General features: G+C 49.7%; 1 protein-coding gene across 1 annotated transcript in view; it reads left to right on the top strand.

Moving 5' to 3' along the window:
* The first annotated feature begins 334 nt into the window (after positions 1–334).
* Positions 335–21,084, top strand: part of LOC144138022 (uncharacterized) — a 298,058-nt gene continuing 277,308 nt past the window's right edge. Inside the window, exon 1 of the mRNA XM_077670092.1 lies at positions 335–724. The gene's annotated coding sequence lies outside the window, so the exon portion shown is untranslated. The remainder of the gene's footprint in view (positions 725–21,084) is intronic.

The following is a 21,084-nucleotide window of genomic DNA, read 5'->3' as shown; positions in this document are numbered from 1 at the left end:
CTGGCAACCAGTCGTCGCAAACTTTTTTCCGAGAAATCGCGGACAGAGGAATTTGTTCTCCTGCCGGAAGCTGCGCTTAAACGCGCCCCGACACCGGCTGAGAAGGCGACCGAACAGACGGGCCCCGAGGTACGAAAATTGCGCCAGGGAAGAGGACAACTCCAGACGAAGGGCGAGCGAGCGCCGGCCGTTGCCAGGGCGACGGCGCAGGAGCCAATGGGACGCCGGCAGAGGCGGCGGGGGCCTAGGGCAGAGCGGGGAGTCTTTCGGGCGATTTCCCGGGGTCGGCTCGGAGTAGTGGGGAACTGCTGTGGCGGCGGCCGCGCGCTCCAGCACACGTGCTCCTCCTCGCAGCACGCCGCGCTCAATCGGCGGGGCTCGGCGCGCGTTACTAGCGGATTTCGGTTCCCGTCGGCGGGCCACATATCACGCTCACGGTGTGTCCGCGACGCTCGAAAGAGCCGAGCTACTTTGGAAGACTTAGCGGCTCGCTGCAAATTGAAGCGGCCCGCAGGACCCCTGCCTCGAGAGGAATGTGTGCTATGAATTTCTGCGTTCTCCAGCCGTTTCGCAATGACAGCGTGCACGCGGTTGGGAGGCTTCACGCACGCTAAGCGAGCAGTGCGGTGGAGTGCACGCAACTGCACGCAGACTGGCCGCCCATGCCTCTTTGCGTTCATGGAGAGATCTGGAATAACGCCGGGTCAGCACTGGCCACGTACTGGTGAGTAGGGAGGATGTTAACCATAACTGTCTCCTTCCGCCTGGACTTTATCAGACGTACGAAAAATCGATACGTCTGGTAACGTACAGGGCCCGTGGTAGACACCTGGAACGCTTTGTAATGAGTACGCTCTTCGTATTTGGACGCGCGAATAGAAAAAAAAAAAAAATTACCATTTCACATGGTGCGTTTGGGCGCAGCCAGGAAAGATTCTTATTTTAAACTCCCCCAGTGGCACACATATGGGGTAAAAAATTATTTTCCAAATACTATTTCAACCTATGTAATCTAGGAGAGAATTTTCAGTTATACAAAGGCCTGTACGAACGTGTGCTTTGTACAGTTGTTTTCGCCCCGGGACTAAACGGAAACTTTCTATTCTTTTCGCGGTTAAAGGAACGCCACCTAATCTGGCAGCACACCTGTAATCTCCCGCTGCATAAAACTTCATTTTCAAATATCCGTTCACAGGTCATTTTTAAAATATGGTTATTAAAAAAACAATCTTGTTTGTTCTCACACTCATATTAACGATAAGATCGCGAGGGTACCTAGTAGTGTCACATTTCATTCCCAGTAAATAGTCTCTCATAGTTCAGCCGTCTCCTTTAATGGCATCGCACGAGTACATATCAAGTTGGTTTGTAACCCCGAATGCGTACCACGTGCTGTTGTTAGCGGCGCTGTTCCAAATGGAAACGACGTGTGTCCAAATACTGACTTAAAGCAGCCATGAAGACAAAACACAAGTTTGGTTTATTCAAAAGATTGCCTCGTTGGAATCATACTGACACCTTTTTAACGTAAGCTTCGCTGAAATAAGCTATATAATTAGGAAAAAAGTGAATGGCCATGCGACCCACTAGCTCATTTCATGCAACCGAACCTATGATACCAGCCTGCTCCACGACTGGCGGAGGTCGGCAAAAGCAAACGCAAATTAGGCAGAGCTTATAAGCTTGCCGAACGAGCTATTTGCGCCTAAATGTAATGCATATCCATTTTACAGCAGTAAGACTGGTGTGGTAAAAAATAAAAGTTACGAAAATACCCGTAAATATAGAGGTACGCATGCGCGCTGCTGTTGGTACTGGGCGCACTATGCTGTTTCAGCTGCACAGCAGTCCGCCGCTTTGAAGTTGTCTTATGCGACGCTGGCCGATTGGCGCAAGCAACGTTTCCTTACGTGACCCTGTTTGTCAAGCATACCGCATGTTTCACGAAGCGATTACTTTGTACCCTAACAAAAACAGGCCAGGTGTAAATACGGTCAAAAATAAAGCAACGGCGTAGTGCTGAGAATGCTAGCGCCACCTGGGAGGTTTGACGGCAAGCAAGCCTGCAAGTCGAATGGCGCACTGGAAGGTCGTTTGCATACGCGCTGTTACGACTTCGTTGTAGACATCACCGAAACACACGATTTGGCGGGACAATCAAAATTTTAACCTAAATTGATCAATTTCTCGGTGAATACGGCATCATTTGCTGCCGGGCAAGTGCTGGGGACGCTATAAAACACGAAATCTTTCGAATAAAACGAACTTGTATTTTGTCTTCATGGCTCCTTTAAATACGTGTTTCACTTTGCACGTTACTTCATTTATGCTCATAAATCTCAATCCAAAGATTAGGAATTTGTTCCCGCACTCAAGCGGCACCGGCAAGGGTGTCCGAAATCTCGCTGTGTGCAATTACATGACTAATAATGATGAAACGCCGTAAACAATACTGTACACTTCTTTAAATGTGCCTGCGACAGCAGTGATGAACTCATTTTAGGATTTATCTTTTTCGCTCCATGCGGTGTGAGTGAGTCTGTCGTATCTACACCAGACGTCTCTTGGCGCCTGTTCGTTGTCTAGCACAGATATTGGAGACATAAAGCTTCCAATAGTTTGGAAGTTTTGGTGGCTGACCGTAGGCCCCCCTGCTTGGCAAGTGGAAATCACAACTTCGCGGTACAAGTATCGCTACAAAGGCACACCGCATTCTTTTCTGCCCGATTTCTAGGATTCATCCCAATCCGATCGGCGGAAGAAAAACACCTTGTAGATTTCGGCGCTTAAAAGAAAGTCACCATTCCTTTCTTGAATTCGTACCCGCGTGTCCACGCCTGCATTTCTTGGGATTGTATGCATAGGCATTAAAGGTGTAGGCATCATAGATATTTTGCCGATGCATTAAAGGCATCGGCAGAAATGGTCACCTGGCGACACCCGGGACAGGTCCCTTCTGTGGATTTATTAAGGATGGACAGAGGAGAAAGCTGCAGGCGGCGTGTTACGAACTCGGGTTCTTCGCTCCAGCATTGAGGCTTCGCTCCCAGCGGAACGATCAAATTCACACTCCAAGCCCTGCGCTGCTTTTCCAGTGAAGGTCAAATGCCAATTTTCTCGGACGAAACAATTCTAGGCCACCTAAGCAGTCCCTCTGACGCAGTGAATGCGAAACTATCAGTGTTTCACTGAGGAACGGATCCGCCGGAGTTATGTGCGCCGTCATGTTTTGCAGCCGCTGTTGACGTAGACCGTTCAATGTCCATAACCGTATACATTGCACCAATGAGACTGGTAGAACAGGGGCCAGCGCGTTCATTCTATGCATGCTTACAGTGGCACGTGTCCCGTGGTCCTCATTGTCATTGTCATCCTTTTCCCCTTTCAGTTATTTCAACCCATAGGCTTAGCAAATCGCCCCTTGTTAGCTCTAAATATACGCCGCTATTAGACGGAAATGGGCTTTGCTGCCCACCTAATCGCTTCTTGCGCAATTACCACGCTCAAATTTTTCACGCAGCACTCAGTACATGTCACTAACACACCACTCAGAGGCCACAGCGCAACTAAGAGGCCATACTAGCCCATTATTATCTCCGTTCTCCGTTAATTGGCTATCATCGAGCTGTGATTGCCCGGGAGTCCGCTCTCGGATCGCATTCCGAAGGACTCTGATTCAAATCTCACCAACCAGGAAATTTTAGCAAATTTTCTTCTGAATTGAATTATTTTCTTTGTTTATGCAGCTCCTTGAGAAATGTGGTGTCACTCGGACTATTCGTGGCATGTTTTTGTTATCCTTTGAACTGTCGTCCATTTGGTCAGCCATGACGCTCGATTTTGTGCCAACACGGGTGCTAATGCTTCCGCAATAAAAGCCATACCACACTTCTTTCCTCCCAAGATCTCAAATTACCCGCTCGAGGCACGAATCACGCGATCCGTACAAAAAAAGCCTCCGTCGCATGCCCCCGCGCGAGCGACACGAGTAAATGCAGAGCATTGGGGTCGTTTATGTGGCGTAGGGTTGGTGGTGGTGGTGGTGGTAGTTGTTGGTGGTAGTTGTTGGTCTAGTTGAAGGTCTTGCTTCCATCGCTTATCAACTGCGACCGCCGACGAACGCAAGAGAAGAGAGCGCAGGAGTTGACTGGAGTGGAGCCCGCGCCAACCCACTTTATAGGGGGTGGTTGTATTGCGGTAACGTTTAGTGTTTGGGGGGTTGGTGCTATCACGTGTACACCACGCAGCTATCACGCCGCTAGCACGCCGCTGAGTCGCCAACGCACGCCGCTGACGACAGAGTTTGAATGAGTCAAGGATATAAGGCGCGTTCGTAGCCTTTGATTCTGTGTCGTTTTGTGGCGCAGTGGGTGGAGCACCATGTACCTTGCGTTCCGCCCGCAGGGTCGTGGGATCGAAACCAGGCGCCGGTAACTGTTATTTCTTTTTCTTTTTATAGTGTAGGGGGAGGCTGGCTGCTGCGGACGCCGACGCACGGGTGACATCGTGAGTTATACAAATGCTCTGCATTTAAAATAATAGCTAAAAATGCGATCGGCCCCCGAGATTTGTACCGGGACGGTCGCAACTTGCACAACGCTAGCTAGGTACATGTTCGAGCAGAGCACACGGGGGAAGCACGCCGACTGAAAGTACGCCGCGCGCATGCAATGCGGCTTGATTACAATGAAAAAGAAAGTGGCGCGTCGTCTGCTTCTCGCCGGAAGCGGTAAAAGTATGCTCTGTTGTACTTAATCGGGCCGGCACACCGGAGGGTCGCAACAAAGCTCCTCACACGTGCGCTTTATCGTCTTTGGGTCTTCTTTCAGTGGTATCACGGCAACTACGCTGTTACGACGCTAAACAAGCGTGCTGCGCCATGGGGAAGTACGCAACCGGGCCTGATTAGGTTGCTTCTCGCGACGGCCGCCAGGTGGCGAGCACAAACGCGGGGTCGCCAATAACGCTCGTGCAGTAAGCGTCCCCCGAATTGCCACAAATATCTCATCCCTAGCGACTGCATTCGTTAGGCTTTTGGAAAGGTGATCGCAAGTGTGTGATCGTGCTGCTGTCCGCTGTGATTATGCTTCCCGCACTTTCGCTTTACGCTGTAAATAAAAAAATTCGGTTGAGTTTAATTCCTTAGTACCTATATTAACTTGGCTTACTTTCCTCCCGCCTTCAATTGGCCTTAGATTTTTCTACTGTCCTACCAGTCAGCGAAGCATCGCATGTGCGCTTGTGTGGAGCTACTTGGACTTAGAGCTTGATGCAGTCTACAAACTTACAATTTAAAGGCGCATTCTTCCGGGCACAAACGTGTCGTAGCTTAGTTTCAAGCGAGCGAACGAATTGCGCCTACCTGGCGGTGGCCGGCTGACTAAACGCTGTGCCGACTGATTTTGCCGGAGGGCCGGCGAGCAGTACAGTAGCACAGTCAAGCCAAGCCATCTCGTTTGAACGTCATACGAAACGTCACAGAAAATCGGCAAGGAGGATACAGAGAGGAGGACAGAATTCCCGAATTGATTTTTGTACCAAATAAAGTCGCGTAAACACAGCGAAAGTGGTCGAAACATGACCTAGACACCCCGGACTAAAATTCGCGCTATTAATCCCTCAGTGTTTAATTAGGCGCTTTCCACTTCAGTTCGCCCGTATCTCTCATTCTCAAGCACATGCATTCTTCCTTCGATCAAGGCTAAAGGAGGCCCGCGTCACCCATCTCTGAGCAAACCGAACCACAGCAAAATGAACCCCGTATACACGCACGTCGCGCCGTACACTGTACGCCCCGCTCATGCACTGGTTGTGGCCGACTCCAGCTCGACTACTATTACCTCCCTCACCCTACGGATGCATCAGAACGGCTGACGAGGCAGCCATCGTTCTGGGAGCACCACGGCTTCCTCCTACTCAGGCAATTCTCACGGACTCACAACAAGCCAACCGCAACAACTATGTCGGGCGCATATAGCGCTCAAGATTCTGATGAAATCAACGTTACCTCCAATCCTAGCTGTGTGGACACAAGGCCACTCTTCTCTCAATGGAAATGAGGTAGCACATTGCGCTGCCCGCGATCTTACACTCCGGCCGTTTTAGTCGACAGGAAAGGACCATTCCGCACCTTCCACATATGCACCGGTCCCTTTCCGGTGCACTGCAATCGATGTCATTATCGCCAACTCTGACTTCAATATCTCTATTGACCGGTTTATCAGCACGAAGGCAGCGCGTATTTCGCGTCGACTACGGACCAACACATACTGCAACACCTCGGTAGTCCACTACATCCCCCCCACTTACCCCTACAACTGCGCCTCTTTATTCTCAATAAATGTTTTCTCAATAAATCAGTCTAACTGCCTGCCAAAAGCGGCCACCTAACCTAAATATAATTATTAGTATGTTGCAACTGCGATCGCGTACACCTTTCAAATAACTCTGGGCAGACATTTCGACTATAGTCACCATTGTAAGTAGTCTATTGGAGAAGTGAACGTATAAGACAACATTTCCGTATACCATTAATAGTGTAAAGTCAACGGAAAGTCAAAAAGCAATTCTTGCGTAATGTCTAGTTTTTGCTTTTGCAAATAATTTGTACCCATAATTTACCCGCCGGTTGGGAGGAGGAGGAGGAGGAATGCCTTTAATGAATGAAGAGAAGTCAGCCTGGCAGCGAGCTTGGCTTGCTACTCCACATGAACATGATGTGCGAAAGTGAAGGGAAACGAAGACACAAAAACTCATACAGACACTACGAAAGCAAATAAGCACACAAACTGACAAATGCAGGATTACGCACACGGCGCACAAACAGAAGTGAAGTTAAGGCACACATTCACAGAGTTTCGTTCAGGCCGGAGTCACGGAGAAATGACACCAAAGCCCGTGTACTCCGTGTTGCCGCGGCAGTTGAGTGCCAAGGACCAATGGCGTCACAAAGCTTCAATGGTGCATCAGCACGCAGTCCAAAAGTTGTCTTCCATGTTAGCCGCGGAGTGTCATAACGGGGACACACACACAGAACATGTTCTATGTCCTCACGGACACTGCATACTTGACAGTGAGGGGAGGCAACTCGGCGTGTCTTGTACAAGTAGTGGCTGGTAAAAGCGACGTTGAGGCGAATGCGGTGAACGACTGCTTCGTCGCGCTTTCCCAGGCCACACGGCATTCTAAAAGTGCAGGCGGGATCGATTCTGTATAGTGGCTGATAATGTTTTGTCCCGTCCGTCCATATGGAGAGTTGTGACTGCCGCGCCGCGGAGTACGCAAGTGTCGCGGCGTCACGTCTAGAGAAAGGAATTGGGATGATGACACTAGATTGGGTGTGGGCCGCGCAAGCTGTTTCGTCGGCCACCACATTCCCATTCACCCCACAATGTCCAGGTAGCCACTGTAACACTACCTCGTGAAGCATTCTGGCAGCCTGTGTATGCAGGGTGTGTATTTCGTGGGCCAGTTGCTCGCGCGGGAATGATGCTAGTTGCTGTAGCGCCGCCCGTGAATCTGTGAAAATCACCCACACAGAAGCTTCTTGCCCAAGAATGTACTGCAAAGCGGAGCGCAAGGCAGCAAGTTCTGAGGTCGTCGACGTTGTTTTGTGGCTTAACCTGGCCGCAATTGTGGTGCGCGTTGATGGAACCCAGATTACGACAGCAGATGATGCGGCCGTCACCGATCCGTCAGTGTAGATATGCTTGTGTTTAGGGTAGCAATTCCACATGTGCTCTAGAGTGAAGTACTTTAGGGCTGGAATTGGCAACCTTGATTTACTGCCGATGCCCGGTATTGTGGTGACGATTCGCCAGGGGAAGTACAACCAGGGCGGGAGATGAAGCGGCGCAGGGAACTTCTGACACAAGGGTGGTAGAGTGTCTTGTACCTCTAAGGCAGAGCTAGAACTCAGCGGATGTCCATGGGCCCTAGTCGCCAGCCGCAGATGTAGGCGAAGCTGCTCCTCTTTCACCAGTACACTGGGTAAGAAGCGCCTAGACTCTCGTATGGTCCCCAGCGTAGAAGTTGTCTTCGGAAGACCCAGACAAAACCGCAGAGCTCGGGCCTGCATACTTTCTAACAGCCTTGTGTTGGTCTTGGAAAGAGGGCCGAGTACTGGGAGGCTGTATCGGAGCAGTCCTTCACAGAGTGCCGTGTAGAGACGTAGGAGGGGCCCAGCAGAACAACCTCCTGAGCCGCTGGTCAGCATGCGTAGCACCTGAGCAAAGGAGCCCAGTTTCTCCTTCAGGAGACGAACGTGGGGGGACCACGTCATCCACCTGTCAAGTGTTAAACCCAGGAATCGGTGTGAGTCCACAAAGGGTATGGGGACCCCTGCCGCTGAAAGATGATAGCGGGAGACATCACGCCTGGTGAAGGCTATTGCAGCACATTTCCTAGCCGAGATTTCGAGGCCACGTCTCGTCAAAAAGTCCGCTTAGAATTGATGGCTTTTTGAAGGCGAGCTTGTAAAACTCGCCTGTTGCGGCCAGAGCTCCAGATGCAGATATCGTCAGCATATAGCGATATTTCGACAGTGTGTGGCACGCACTTCTCAATTCCAATGAGGCTGATATTAAATAGGGTTGGGCTTAAAATGCCGCCCTGTGGCACACCTCGCGTGACATTATGAGGGGCTGTTTCGCCGTCTTTCGTGGACATAGAGACGGATCTGTCAGACAGATAATCGGATATCCACACATACATGCGACCTCCGATGCCTACCGACTCCAATGCAGATCTTATTGCCTCATGTGCCACACAGTCAAAGGCTGCTTTAATATCAATGAACACTGCTAGAGTGATGCGACGCTGGGCTTTCGCACTCTTAACGTCATTGACAAGGGGAAGCACGTTGTCGATGCTGCTGCGGGACTGTCTGAATCCAGTCATCTGTGGGGCATACACGTTTCGCTCTGTCAAGTCCCAGTCTAGGCGAGCAAGGACCATCTTCTCCATCAGCTTCCCCACGCAGCTGAGGAGTGCAATGGGGCGGTAAGACTCAATTTCCGTAGGGAGTTTGCCGGGTTTGAGCACGGGAACAAGGCGACCGCGCTTCCAGCCCGGTTCGAGGCGGCCCGTTTCCCAGCTGTGGTTGTATGTGCCGAGAAGGAAGCGCTTAGCTTTGTCTCCAAGGTGTGACAAAGCTGCATAGCTTATGCCATCTGGGCCCGGTGCGGAAGCCTTGTTTACGGAAGACAAGGCAGTAAATAGTTCTGCCATTGTGAATGGCTTGTCCATGACGGTCACACTTGCAGAGGGCGGAGAGACAACGGTCAGTCTGGCAGGTAAGACTGGAGCCGACAAGGCTGTGACCTTGGCGCAGAAATCTTCAGCGACATCTAGATCACGGCGGTTCTGTCGCAAAGCGATACAGAGGAAAGGATGCAGAGCAGTAGGTGGTGCCCGTAGGCTGCGTACTAAGCTCCAAATCCTCGTCGGTTGGAATCCTTAAAGACCTAGCCGCGTACACGTTGCAGGTGCAGCAAACGATTATTAGCGTTTGCTGCGCCCTTAGCGTGTACGCGGATAGGTCTTGCAGTGCATGCTCGAACATCTGCATGTTTCAAGCATGCAAATTGCGACGTTAGAAAATACGTGGTCCAAAAAAGTTGAAGTTGCGTGAGCCTGGATGCGCGAACCACGAATAGCGTATCCTAAAGTAGAAAGACGAATGCGGGAGGAGAGTCCGAGGAGAGCTTTCAGAAAGGGCGACACAGCGCATGCTGAGAAATGGTGATAGCTGGCGCGTGGAACGAGCGTTGGAGGGCGCTGTCGGCAGTGGTGACGGCAGTGGCCGCAAAGTTCAACAGGAAGTTCAACGCCAGATCAGCAGGATGATCCTGCTGATGACAAGCGAGCGGAAGGAGCTTTGGCGGGTGCTTGCTGTCCATGGGCTAGCCAAGAGGTGACGGGCGCGGCGCTATGTTCAACAGAAGGTCAGCAGAAAGCTCCAAACGATGGCGATCGGGCGGAAGGAGCTTTCGGGGGTTCTCTCCAGGGAACTAGTCAAGTGGCGACAAGCGCGGCCGGAAAGTTGAAAGTAAAGTTCAGCAGCAGATCAACAGGCGGCTCTTGGCGATGGAAAGCGCGCGGAAGAAGGTTCGGAGGGTGTTATCTGCGGGACTGGTTAAGTGATGACATGCATGGCCGCGATGCTTAAAAGCAGATCACCAGGAGGATGCTCGTGAAGCAAAGTGAGTGGAAGAAGCTTCGGAGGGTGCTATTCAATGGGCCGGTCACGTGGTCAGGGGGGTAGTCACAAAGGTGAATAGCAGACCCATAGAAGGTCCGACTAGGCATTCACCTTCACATCCTTAGGAAGTTTTAAGCCTCCATAAATTTTGTACAGACCGCGAGGTCTAAACAAGGCAGTCTTCCCTTTCATTTTTTTCATCAAAAAATTAGATAGGTGCATTTTCATACCAGAAGACTTAGCGAGTACACGCTGTTGTCCGTTCTGATTCCCTCGCAAAATGCTCCCAATGATGAAATAATGACGTTGCTCACGAGGACTCGAATTATGCTCCCACTACTTACGACTCCTATTCCTAACGTTATTCCCTAATCATATTTAAAAATCAGACTGGAGAACGGCCCCTTGCTCATAACTGCAGACGTGGGCATCCGTATTCCGCGCATGTGTATCTGTATATGGAATCTATGCTCAGACACAAGGCCGCTCGGCGGAGAGTGTGCGGCTCGTGCTCGTCTTGGTTTGGGTGGTTGAGCGTAGACGACGTCGTTGACGTGGTTCTGTTGCGCCATCGTCTGTTTAATTACCGTCTTTCGCACAGGTCCAGAGCTACCCCGAATGAAAGTACGTGTTAACTGTTAGTACTTTACAAAAAATGGCGGAAGTCTTAAGCTGCGCCCAAGAAGGTTGTCTGCGCCAACCACGGATTGTTGAGCGAAAGTGTCGTGCACGCCTCAGCATATGGCGTCACCCCGTAGAACACTGCCGGGATGTGCAACCCTAAAAGTATTCTTGTAGAGGCGGGTTCGGTTCGTTTTTATAGCGCGGCTGGTTTTCCAAACATTGATGAGAACAAGGTGGGCTAAGACGGAGAACACTTTTAGACCGGCCTACATGATAAGGACAGGCTCAGATCTCGATCGTGCACGCCTCCGGATTTGCACAACCGCGCATTTTGTGCAGCCATGTTCCCCAGACTTCTGGGAAATTCTGGTCGAAACGTGTGGTCCGATCAGATGCTTCCTCTTCAAAACGCTTTGGCACTGCCTCCATTCGAAGACGTCCTGAATACTCCCCCACATTTTAAAATAGGACGAGAAGGTGTTGTCGCCGAATCGCCGGAAAGGCCTATTGTCCGAGCACGTGGCACACCTCAGCCCCTGAGCTTTCCCTTGGCTGATTTCACGGTCCGCTCCGTAGAGTCCTGTTGGGGTCCTTGCCGCCGCGGAAACAATGGTGGTGGTTAGAAAAGCTGGAAGCGCCGCACCGACGCCGCAGGGGCGATGTCTCCTCAGTGACGCTACCTACGCCGCGCGGGCCGATGGGCCGCTGGCGGCGTAAACAGGCTAATTGGAGTCGGCATCCCTTTCGACTTAGGTACGCCGGGACATCAGCCTGATCAAAACAGTATGTAACGGTTTGCTCTAATAATCGCAGCACTGTCGGGTTCGGGACCTAACTTTGGGCCTAAACACTTTGATTTAATTTCTTCGTATTCTAATAGAGCAGTGCGGGTAACCCGCCGCGGTGGCTCAGTGGCTAAGGCGTTGCGGTGCTGAGCACGAGGACGTGGGATCGATTCCCGGCCGCGGCGGCCGCTTTTCTGATGGAGGCGAAAAGCAAAAACGTCCATGTGTACGAGACATCGGCGCATTTTAAAGATCCCCTAGAGGTCGAAATTAATCCGGAGCCCTCCACTAAGGCGCGCAAACCACACAATCAATCAAGCACTGCTGATGTGTATGTACTCTTTTCGCATGGGGCACTAGCACCAACTGTCCGGTATTCGTTGGAGTTAATGCGGAGCGTTATGCTTTGAGGTCTTACTACGTATTCCGACGCCTTCAGCTGGAACTACCGTGAGTACAAAGAGGTGTTTTCTCCAATGACAACTGCTTTCCATCCGGCCTCAAAGCGGGAAGTTAAACCTAACATTGTGTGTTTTAGTCTTTATACTAAAAACATTGTATGTTCTATTCCTTATTTTAAAAATTGCTTCAGTTGCTACACCCGCGTACTCGCCTCAGGTATACGATAAGCATGCTTTCGTACTAAGAACGGGCCCCCGGGAAGGAACAGTGCGCAGCAAAACAAACTTGAACCATTACAGGGAATTCCGTGGCTTTCATAAGCCGCAGTTATTTGAGAAACAACCCAAACGACGCAATTGTGACGGCAGCTAACTTTTTCCTCGCTAGAATGCGAGGTTCCTGGAGGGTTCAAATGGAGTTGCGGCATCATCGCAGGTAAGAGCCATCTTTCTGCAGCTCCAACGCCAGGCAATATCAACCACTTGGCGATTAACGTCTATTACTGCGTCTGCGCGTGCTCTTTCCTTGTAGGCAAGAGCAGTGCGTGGTTAAACACTAGCTTCTCCCTCAAAATTGTCATATGCGGGCCCGGCGTGAGCTGGCGGCCACCATACCTGTGCCTCCGTAGGGCCAGTAATAGCGGGAGCATGCATACCGCAAATTTTTTCTCTGCACCCCTGAATAGTCACTTGCGAGATTTCGCCATTTCCTAATAATACATAGACACAACACATTGCGATTTTCTGGACATATTCTGGATTTTTGTTCAAAGACCTTTAGAAACAAATAGGCAGGAAAGAGGGATGAGGTAGGTTGAGTTCATATTGTTCGGGACTTAATTATCGACCTCGGAAGGGCTTCAGTATAGTCTTTTGGCGGCCCCTAGATGAAGTGTACGTACCGAAAAGCGTAGCACGCCATAATAGCCTACGTTGCGCGTGTGAGACTACTTTTTAATGCGAATTCAGATATGGGTCGATAGGAGTGTCGGGATTTAAAGTGGAGGGGGGGGGGGGGGGCAGGAAGTTTTTCTATATCGCGTGTATTCAGAGCAGTAAGAAGATCTACTTGAGCGAATAGTAGAAAGTAGGGACACTTGGATGTGACTGTGGTGTAATCCTTGTGGGTAGCTTTTGGTGCACATGAGGCAGGCAATGCATTTGTGAAAACTTCAGCGAATCGGTTGAGCGGTACAAAGGGTGTATTATGGTCGGTAGGTGTTAGTGATTGAAGTTAAGGCTTGGTATCCTTTTTTGTACATGTGAATGCGGATGGCTGGGGGAAGACAAGTGTAAATCATAGGTTGAAGCATCCAACGGGAAGCCGCGGAGGTTAGGGGCCTAGATAATAATGTGATGGGTCTATGGTTGAGTTAAGTTGGGCTTTTACAGTTCTTCGATCGCTTAGAAAAAGTCATTCATAAGACGTAACTTGGCAGGGCTCTGAGTTTAAATGTCACACAGTAAAGTCCAGCGCGTGAATCGTGAGTAGAAGTTCTGCTTCAAGCGGCGATGATTTTGGCAGGGACAAATGTTTGGCGTAAACTACAGAAAGGTCACCCGTAAAGGTTCACAGAGTGCCAGTGCCGGTAGGCGTGAGGGTATCATCTCTATATACATGTCGATTGCGCCCAGTGTGAAAAATCTTGACGCGTTCTTACAGCTGTGCCAAGCAGCGCGAGGGACTGAGTTGGGTGGCGTAGCGCGAGTGGAGAGAATTCTTTTCCGCGGGGAATATGGTTGCGGTAGGTTCATAGTGTATGACAGAGTTGTTTGTCTCAAGTGCTGAGTAAAACACATTGGGGCGTAAGGGATCTTAGACGGGCGTTTTTAGGCGGTTCACGACTCAAAGCGAGACCATGGATCTGAACGCAGTGTCAGTTGAGGACCGCCGCCACAGTTCTATAGGCACCGGTCACTGCTCAGAGGGCACGACGAATAAAGTACACCCAGCGCTGCTCCACGGAAGCTTGAGCTAACGTTGGGTCGGTGAGAGCCCGACGGCCGGCGCGCGTTCATAGATTCGGCACCTCTCGGTTGTTTGTTTGTGCGATTCTGCGATTGTTTTTGAATGGTGTCTCGTGCTTGAAAACTGTTCTGGGAAATAGTTTCTTCATGTCTCAAGTGCTTCTGTGCGATTTCCGGACAATTGCGGGGCTGAGCTACTAGCTGTCGGCTTCGCGTGCGCGAGAAGTTAGAGATTGTACGTTCCCGCGCGCGTTTGGGCCGTGAAAGAAATTCATGGGACAGACATCGTTGCGAAGTCCCATTCTCAGCAAGGGAAGCTTATTTACAGCGCCAACTCAGGTCATTAAAGGAGCCATGAAGAGAAAATACAACTTCGTGTAATATGAAAGAACTAGGATTCAGTATCTCACTCAGCTCCATTACAGCCCCAAAAGATGTTTTTTTTAATAAAAAAAGCAAAAAGTATTTAAAAACTTTCAAATTTTGCGCCACAGTTACGTGTTATGAGCAAGCATGACGTCATACGGGCCAACAATAAAACATAATTTTCAGTGCGTTAACTGCACCTTAGCATTCAAGTGATGCGGTCAAATGAAACTAGAGGCCCCATTACAGACGTCCAGTCATGTGTCATCGCGACAGGTCAGTTAGGCGGCCGCCAATCGCGCAAACAAGGTTCCGTGACGTCATAGAAAAGTTGCGGGAAATTGGCTAGGGGGTCGCGACTGCTTCACAAGTTTTCTTTAATATCTCCGTTATTTGTTCGAAGATTGCGATGATATTCGTATCATTGTTATCGGGACTAAGCAGTCTTTCTAATAAGCCCAACTTGTATTTTGTCTTCATGGCTCCTTTAATTTTTTTTGCTTGTTTTACAGCCTAATAAAGTGACCCCAGCGTATACCACGGCGCTCAACGACAGAAGCATGTTTGTGTTGTTTCCTCTGCTTGCGCAACCACACTGCAGTTACTTTTCCGGTTGCCCTTCTTCAGCTCCGTTGGTGTGGTCACTAATTGACAGCGGATTCCAAACGTTATTACCTGATGACAAAGTAAACGCAGTTGGAAATCTGTTGGAAACACAGTTGCAAATCTGCTGCGGAGCTGCGGTTGTCTTTACGAAGATTCAGTTTAGTTTCGGCTTCTATCTTGTGCGTAATGTTAGAGTCGTCTAAGCGGCTAATTGTGATACAGTTTGCTCAGGCCGTCCAGAATTCTCCAAAAAAGTATTTCCCCCTCCTCCCTATCCTCTACTTAAACAATAGCAATCTCAACTTTCAGGGTACGTACGCAAAACGCATTAAAGAAGTCAGCGCGAGTGAATGCAACCTTGCCTTTGATATCTCGCCACGCTCTCGCTTGGAATGCGTGGTCGAACTCTGTACACTTCGGCAAACAAAGAAGGTCAGTAAGCGGGATGCGTACTGACCGTCTTGACATTGCTTTTGACATCACCCGCGAAGTGCTGTGAACTTATTCTTCTGCCGCCTTTTGGCATCCATTCGGTGCCGTGAATGTCGCTAAAAAAGGTTCATGCTGATAAAACAATAGTGTCGGAAGCCGTAATACCTTGTGTTATGCAAATACTACGACAGCATGCGATTCACTGCAGCGCGCGATGTGTATGGAACACTGAAAGCAAACATTTTAGTTTTACAGCCCTTCGTGCCTGCGCTGCGCATAAACAGTCACCGTACTCATAATACTCCTTCCACTGACAAAAAATGTCATGGCTTTCTTACTGCTAAAACCCATTTCTTGCGACGCTTAATCTCCACGGCTGCCCGAGAAACCTGTACAGAACGATGGCAGGCTGCCTTTCGCGATTGTGGCAGTACTTCACAGAGAAGTAGCGGCGTGGCCACTAATTCTTTCTGCAGCATTTTGATCCTTTCGCACCCTGCAACTTGCAATTATAACTATGTTTCTTAAAAAAACGTCCGCCACACAACGTCGAACCGCACGCAGCGCGCGTGTTTTTACGTGCGCTGAACGACCGGTCGCGACGTCCACCGACCCAGAGTTGCTAGGCGGCGGCGAGAGATGGCGCTGCAGTCGCGCGCAAACTTCACTGTCCGGTGCCTATACGCCTCGAGCTTCGCGATCGCTGCGCCGCCTGCCGCCGCTTCTCCGCGGCGTTGACGGGATTTGCGCTGCGTGGCTGATAGGGCCGCGTGCAGTGTTTAGGTTCTGTTTCGTTTCTTTTCGCCTTTCCGCGCCCTGAAAAAAACTTGTTATGGTGGCAAAGAGTACGTTTAGGTCACCTAAAAAGCAGCTGTGTCTTCGTAGAGTACGCGATCGCCTGCAAGAGCTACCCGGAGACGCGGTGCTGCGCGCTTCGTCGCCGCTCTTCCGGGCGTCGGCGACGGTAGCAACATATCACCCCTGTCACCTCCAAAACATCAGGCACAAATGAATTCTGCTGTCGCCTCGTTTAGACCTGATACTGGCACAATGAGAGGTTGGCTTCTTTTGCAGCGTGGACAACGAAGGCGGCTTCGTTTCGAATATATACGTCGCAGAAAAATATATTTCGGGGATGTGATTACCCAATCCCGGACAATAACTTATGCCTTTTATAAGCATATAAACCGGCTAAAATGTTCAGTATCTTCCAAGCCTAGCTTTGCGTCGTTAAATATGTGCCCACACACCAAGGCAAATTAATGAAACCACGGAAAAATAAATGTATTGCAAGTGCGGAATTAAGAAACATAATTCTCTAACGGAAATAATAAAAAAAAACAGAGCAGCTTCTGACATGCTAAAGACGTTCGTCGAAACTTAAGCCAGTTAGGGTTCACTGGACCAACTATACGCGAAATGCACTGCTATTTCGCGAGGCATCGGGGGGGGGGGGGGGGAGCGGGAGGGGGACGCTGTGTACAAATGCGGAGCGGAATCAAGCAATGAACGTTTTAGTAATCAATCACACACACAAATGTCGCATTCACTTTCATTTTATTTTTCTACTTCAACGAACAGCTGATCATACGGCGGCCGCATTTTTGTAAGTGTATACAGGGTAGGCTGTTCAACAAGCGATGAAAGGTGTCGTTGGAAGAGAGTGGTATGTGATAAGGCCCTATTATTTCAGTTTCTGCTTTATTCTACAGGCTCCCTGTGCCATATGACTATATTTAGAAGAAGCATTAGTCGCGGACGCAGATTATATTCTCAGCCCGTCTCCGCGCTGCTCGCAGAGGAGCAGATGAATGTTTGCGAGCGCTCACCTCACGACAAGACGACTTTGTCATGTGCTGATCCCCGAGTATAATTATGCATTGTCCATCGTTCTTTTGTTGAATATTCCCGAAATGAACACAGACTGGCTTGTAAATGGTGGTGATCAATATCTGAGGTTTAATATTGGCAAACATAACTGGCGTGCTGTCAGGTATGAGTGCCCCGCTGATTATGTAAGCGCACAAAACCAATTTAAATCGTATACCCGTAGCATGAACATCTGAGGAACCGGTGGTTACGGAGAGTAAATTTAGGTCAGTGCAACTTCAATCGGCTCCATCACACGCCGGTTCCGCGCCGCTGACCTGTGACACACACCTGGCGCTTATACAGACCGAATATACCACACTAAGTTCGCGTCAGAAACATTTACACTCTCGTAAACACACCTCATTTGCGAACAGAGTGACTGCTCCACATAAACATGGATTTCAAACGCCCACACACGGTAAATCTCAGTCGTGGACGTGCCGCAAAAGCAGCGGCGGCCCTGTGGAGCGGGATGCCGACTCCCGCGCCTGCTTTCGAAACGGGCCGCTAGGGGGATTTCAGTGGCGCCCCTATAGGCCGCGCTCGAGGCGTATACGATTGCGCCAAAATGAGCACCCAGCACCCGCCATCTTTAGGGGGACGCCGGTGCGAGAGACAGAGTAACGCGAATTACTTCTGTACGTAGACACTACTCCAGCTCCACTGGTTCAGTATAGGGACCGGGCAGCTGGACAGGTGGCGCCACCACTCGGCGCTCCCCTCGTCAGTGGAATGAGCCGGTGCATTGGGCTACACAGCCTCCCGTTATTTTTGTCGTGTTTGCTTCGGTGCTCTGAATGTTTTGGTGCTGTTGGGAGCAGACATGTGAGATGAAACGAAGTCTAAACAGATGTGTTGGGTTCTTAGATGCAGTAATGACTACGTAAACTTGTCGGACGCTTCTAAATTTGGGTATCGCTTGCAATGGCATGAGCGCTTTTTGCGGCGATCTGCGCTTGGCTACACCCGTTATGAGTACGAATAAAACTACTATTAGTAGTATTATTTTCTTCTTAAATGCACTAACGGCTACGCAAACTTGTTGGATGCTTGGAAGGTTGGGAATGGGGTATATTGACACGAGCGCTTTTTGCAGCGCTCTGCGCCTGGCTCCGCGCGATCTGAGTAGGAATAAAACTATTAGCAATATTAGAATTCATTTCTACCACTTTAAATTATCTTCACTGGTTTCAATGACTACGGTTTCCACGCCAGCCTTAGCGCTGGGATACCTCGATACGTGTGCTTTAAATAGAAAGGCACCTGCATACGAGATGGATTACCGTGTAGCCGTAGCAATGTTGCGCTAGTTTACACTTTCTGTAACCGTGAGCTTTGTACCTTCGGTTTTGGTGAGCGACACTGTGACAGCATGGGAGCCTGAAAGCCGAAGTGGAAATCCGACGTTTCTGGTGGTCATTTTATCAAGAGCCAAAGTTATTCACCAACTCAACAGCCCAAGCTACAAACCATCCCTCCTCCCCTTACCGTTTTACCCTCTGTGTAGAATAAAGGCTGGCACCGATAGCTAAAAAATGTGGCAGTGTTAACGTCAGCCGGTTTGTTTTAATGCTTCAGTATTCTTTACAGAGTACCTAAAAAATCGTGTAATGCCTGGTGAAGACACCAAAAACGCGCGATTAGTTGCCTCAAATATAGGTACATCAGCCCGAGTCCTCCAGCACAGACACATTTCCGACACGCTGGGCAAAGTTTAGATTTGGAGAGGGGGGCATGGAAGTTCAAAATTAAGCAGCAAAATTATCTAGCCCTCCGTCTAATGATTATGATGGTTGAACGCAAAGCTTTCTTTCTGCGAAATCGAATGTGAAATGGTCAAAGTCAAAGACGCTGCGTTCAAAAGACCAAACTGCGTACTGATCAAATTCGAGGCTCAACTAGTCAAAGTTTAAATCCAGAAGGCAACCAAGGAAACCCATACGATAGAGCTTTGCGATAAACCCTCATCGTCGTTAGACGAAGGTGTGCATGATTTTTCAAGCGTAGGTGGCAGCTTGTAAACCAACCGCAGCATTCAGTTGTGAAGCTGAGTACAGGTTTCGGGCACCCTCATGTCGTGTGTCCTTCAGCCACGCAGGAATTGGTTTTTGAAAAACCATTTACCGACTAGCCAGCAAGTATTGCAATTCTTGTAAAGCAATGCTTCTCCACGACAAGCAATAACGTTCTACTATCGTGTGGTATTTATTCTATCAACGATTCCCGATGACTGTAGTAAGACCATTTCTGTGAAATTAAACACGTTTCAGCCGTAGGTAATGAAGTTACGGAAGCGTCGTCCATCACAATTTCTGTTTTGAGGTAAATCTTAGAAGACACCCCCCAACTTTGTCTTTCGCTTGCGCACGACGTCGACTCCGTTTCGTCAGGCCAGCGCCGCAGCATTCCTAGATCGGTTGCACACACAGGCTTTGTGGGAGCATTTAGCTGCAGTATACTCCTCGATGCGCGAAACTGCATGCAGGCATAAAAAAATTGCATGAAGCAACGAACTTTCACTTCCAGCTTTAATTCCAGCTTGGCCCATTGAGCGTCGTCTGCTATTTGTAAATATTGAGTATGGGCGTAAATCACACGCATGGCATGCCTCGTAAACGCCACATCCACGCTCAAGATTTACCGATCTGAAAAATGCACGTGAGGTTACGTTCGCTTTGCAAGCCGCACCGCAGAAAAACGACAGAAAGCCATGCACAACTACGCTGCGCTGACCGCTACCGGCATTCCACTGGGGGGGGGGGGGGGGGGGGGGGGGGGGGGGTGGATGCGCCTGGTTACACAGGCCTCAGTGAGTTCAGGTCTGCGATGCTTCCTGTGCTTACAGATTCCCCATTCAAAGCGTAGCCGACAACCGCCGAGGGCCATGGTAGGCATTACCGGGCTTTCCCCCTGCTTTCGCGTTCAAACTGTGATCCCGCTGATATATGCAGGCACGCCCGTTAACTGAGGGGATATCGTAATGGGGCATAACACGGATTTTGTTACGGTATTTCAGCGGGCATAGTTTTTCGCGCTTAAGAAGCTTCGTCATGGCGCTGCGCACTGGAGCCCTTGTTGGAGACAGCGCCCGTAGCACGGAGAGAAACGACGATGACACCGTCAGTTCCTGCAATGCCCGCCGCTCCACAGAGGCTGGCAGGCGGAGATTTAAAGTATAAAAATTAGCGGTGCTGTTACAGTCCAGACTAACCTGCTATTTTTGTGGACTACGGTGTGAAGACAAGATGCATAGAAAGACATCTCCGGTCTCTTGAAGTGTCTCGTTTTTACAGCGTATCTGAAAGGCTTGTCGCCTTCAAGGTCTTTTTTGTGGGTCCGTCATGCCTTTCAAATACCTTCCGCGTTTTAAAGCGAAGTTTTCTATGTCTCACTGATAGCGTATGTCGGGCGAAAACGTACTGCAGGAAAGCCAACTTTTTCTTACAATAATGAAGATCGTGGGTGGAGTGAGAGTAAAAAAAAAAAAAAACGCTTCGTGTGGTCAAAATCGAGCCTGGGTCCCTCACGTTATGAAGCCGACGTCTACTTGATTGGGCCGTTTTGACACGGTCTAAGCAGTGAGGATGTGGAGAAGTTTGCATGGACATGCAAAATGAGGCAGAAAATGCATACACCCCTCCATTTAACGAATACGGGGGTTTAACGGGAAGTTTTCTTCTTACGAAATGAAATGCGATGGGTCAAAGTCAAAGCCGCTGTTATCGAAAGTCGGAACTGCGCGCCAGTCAAAGTCAAAGCTCAAAGAGTCAAAGTTCAAACCGTCAGCGCGTTGAAGTCCGAACTCAGACGACAACCAAGAAATCAATCC

This window comes from Haemaphysalis longicornis, unplaced genomic scaffold, assembly GCF_048455015.1.
Source record: "Haemaphysalis longicornis isolate Haplotype H1 unplaced genomic scaffold, Haemaphysalis longicornis Haplotype H1 scaffold_1, whole genome shotgun sequence".
Taxonomy (NCBI): Eukaryota; Metazoa; Arthropoda; class Arachnida; order Ixodida; family Ixodidae; genus Haemaphysalis; species Haemaphysalis longicornis.
This window is presented reverse-complemented; position numbering and strand designations above follow the sequence as displayed.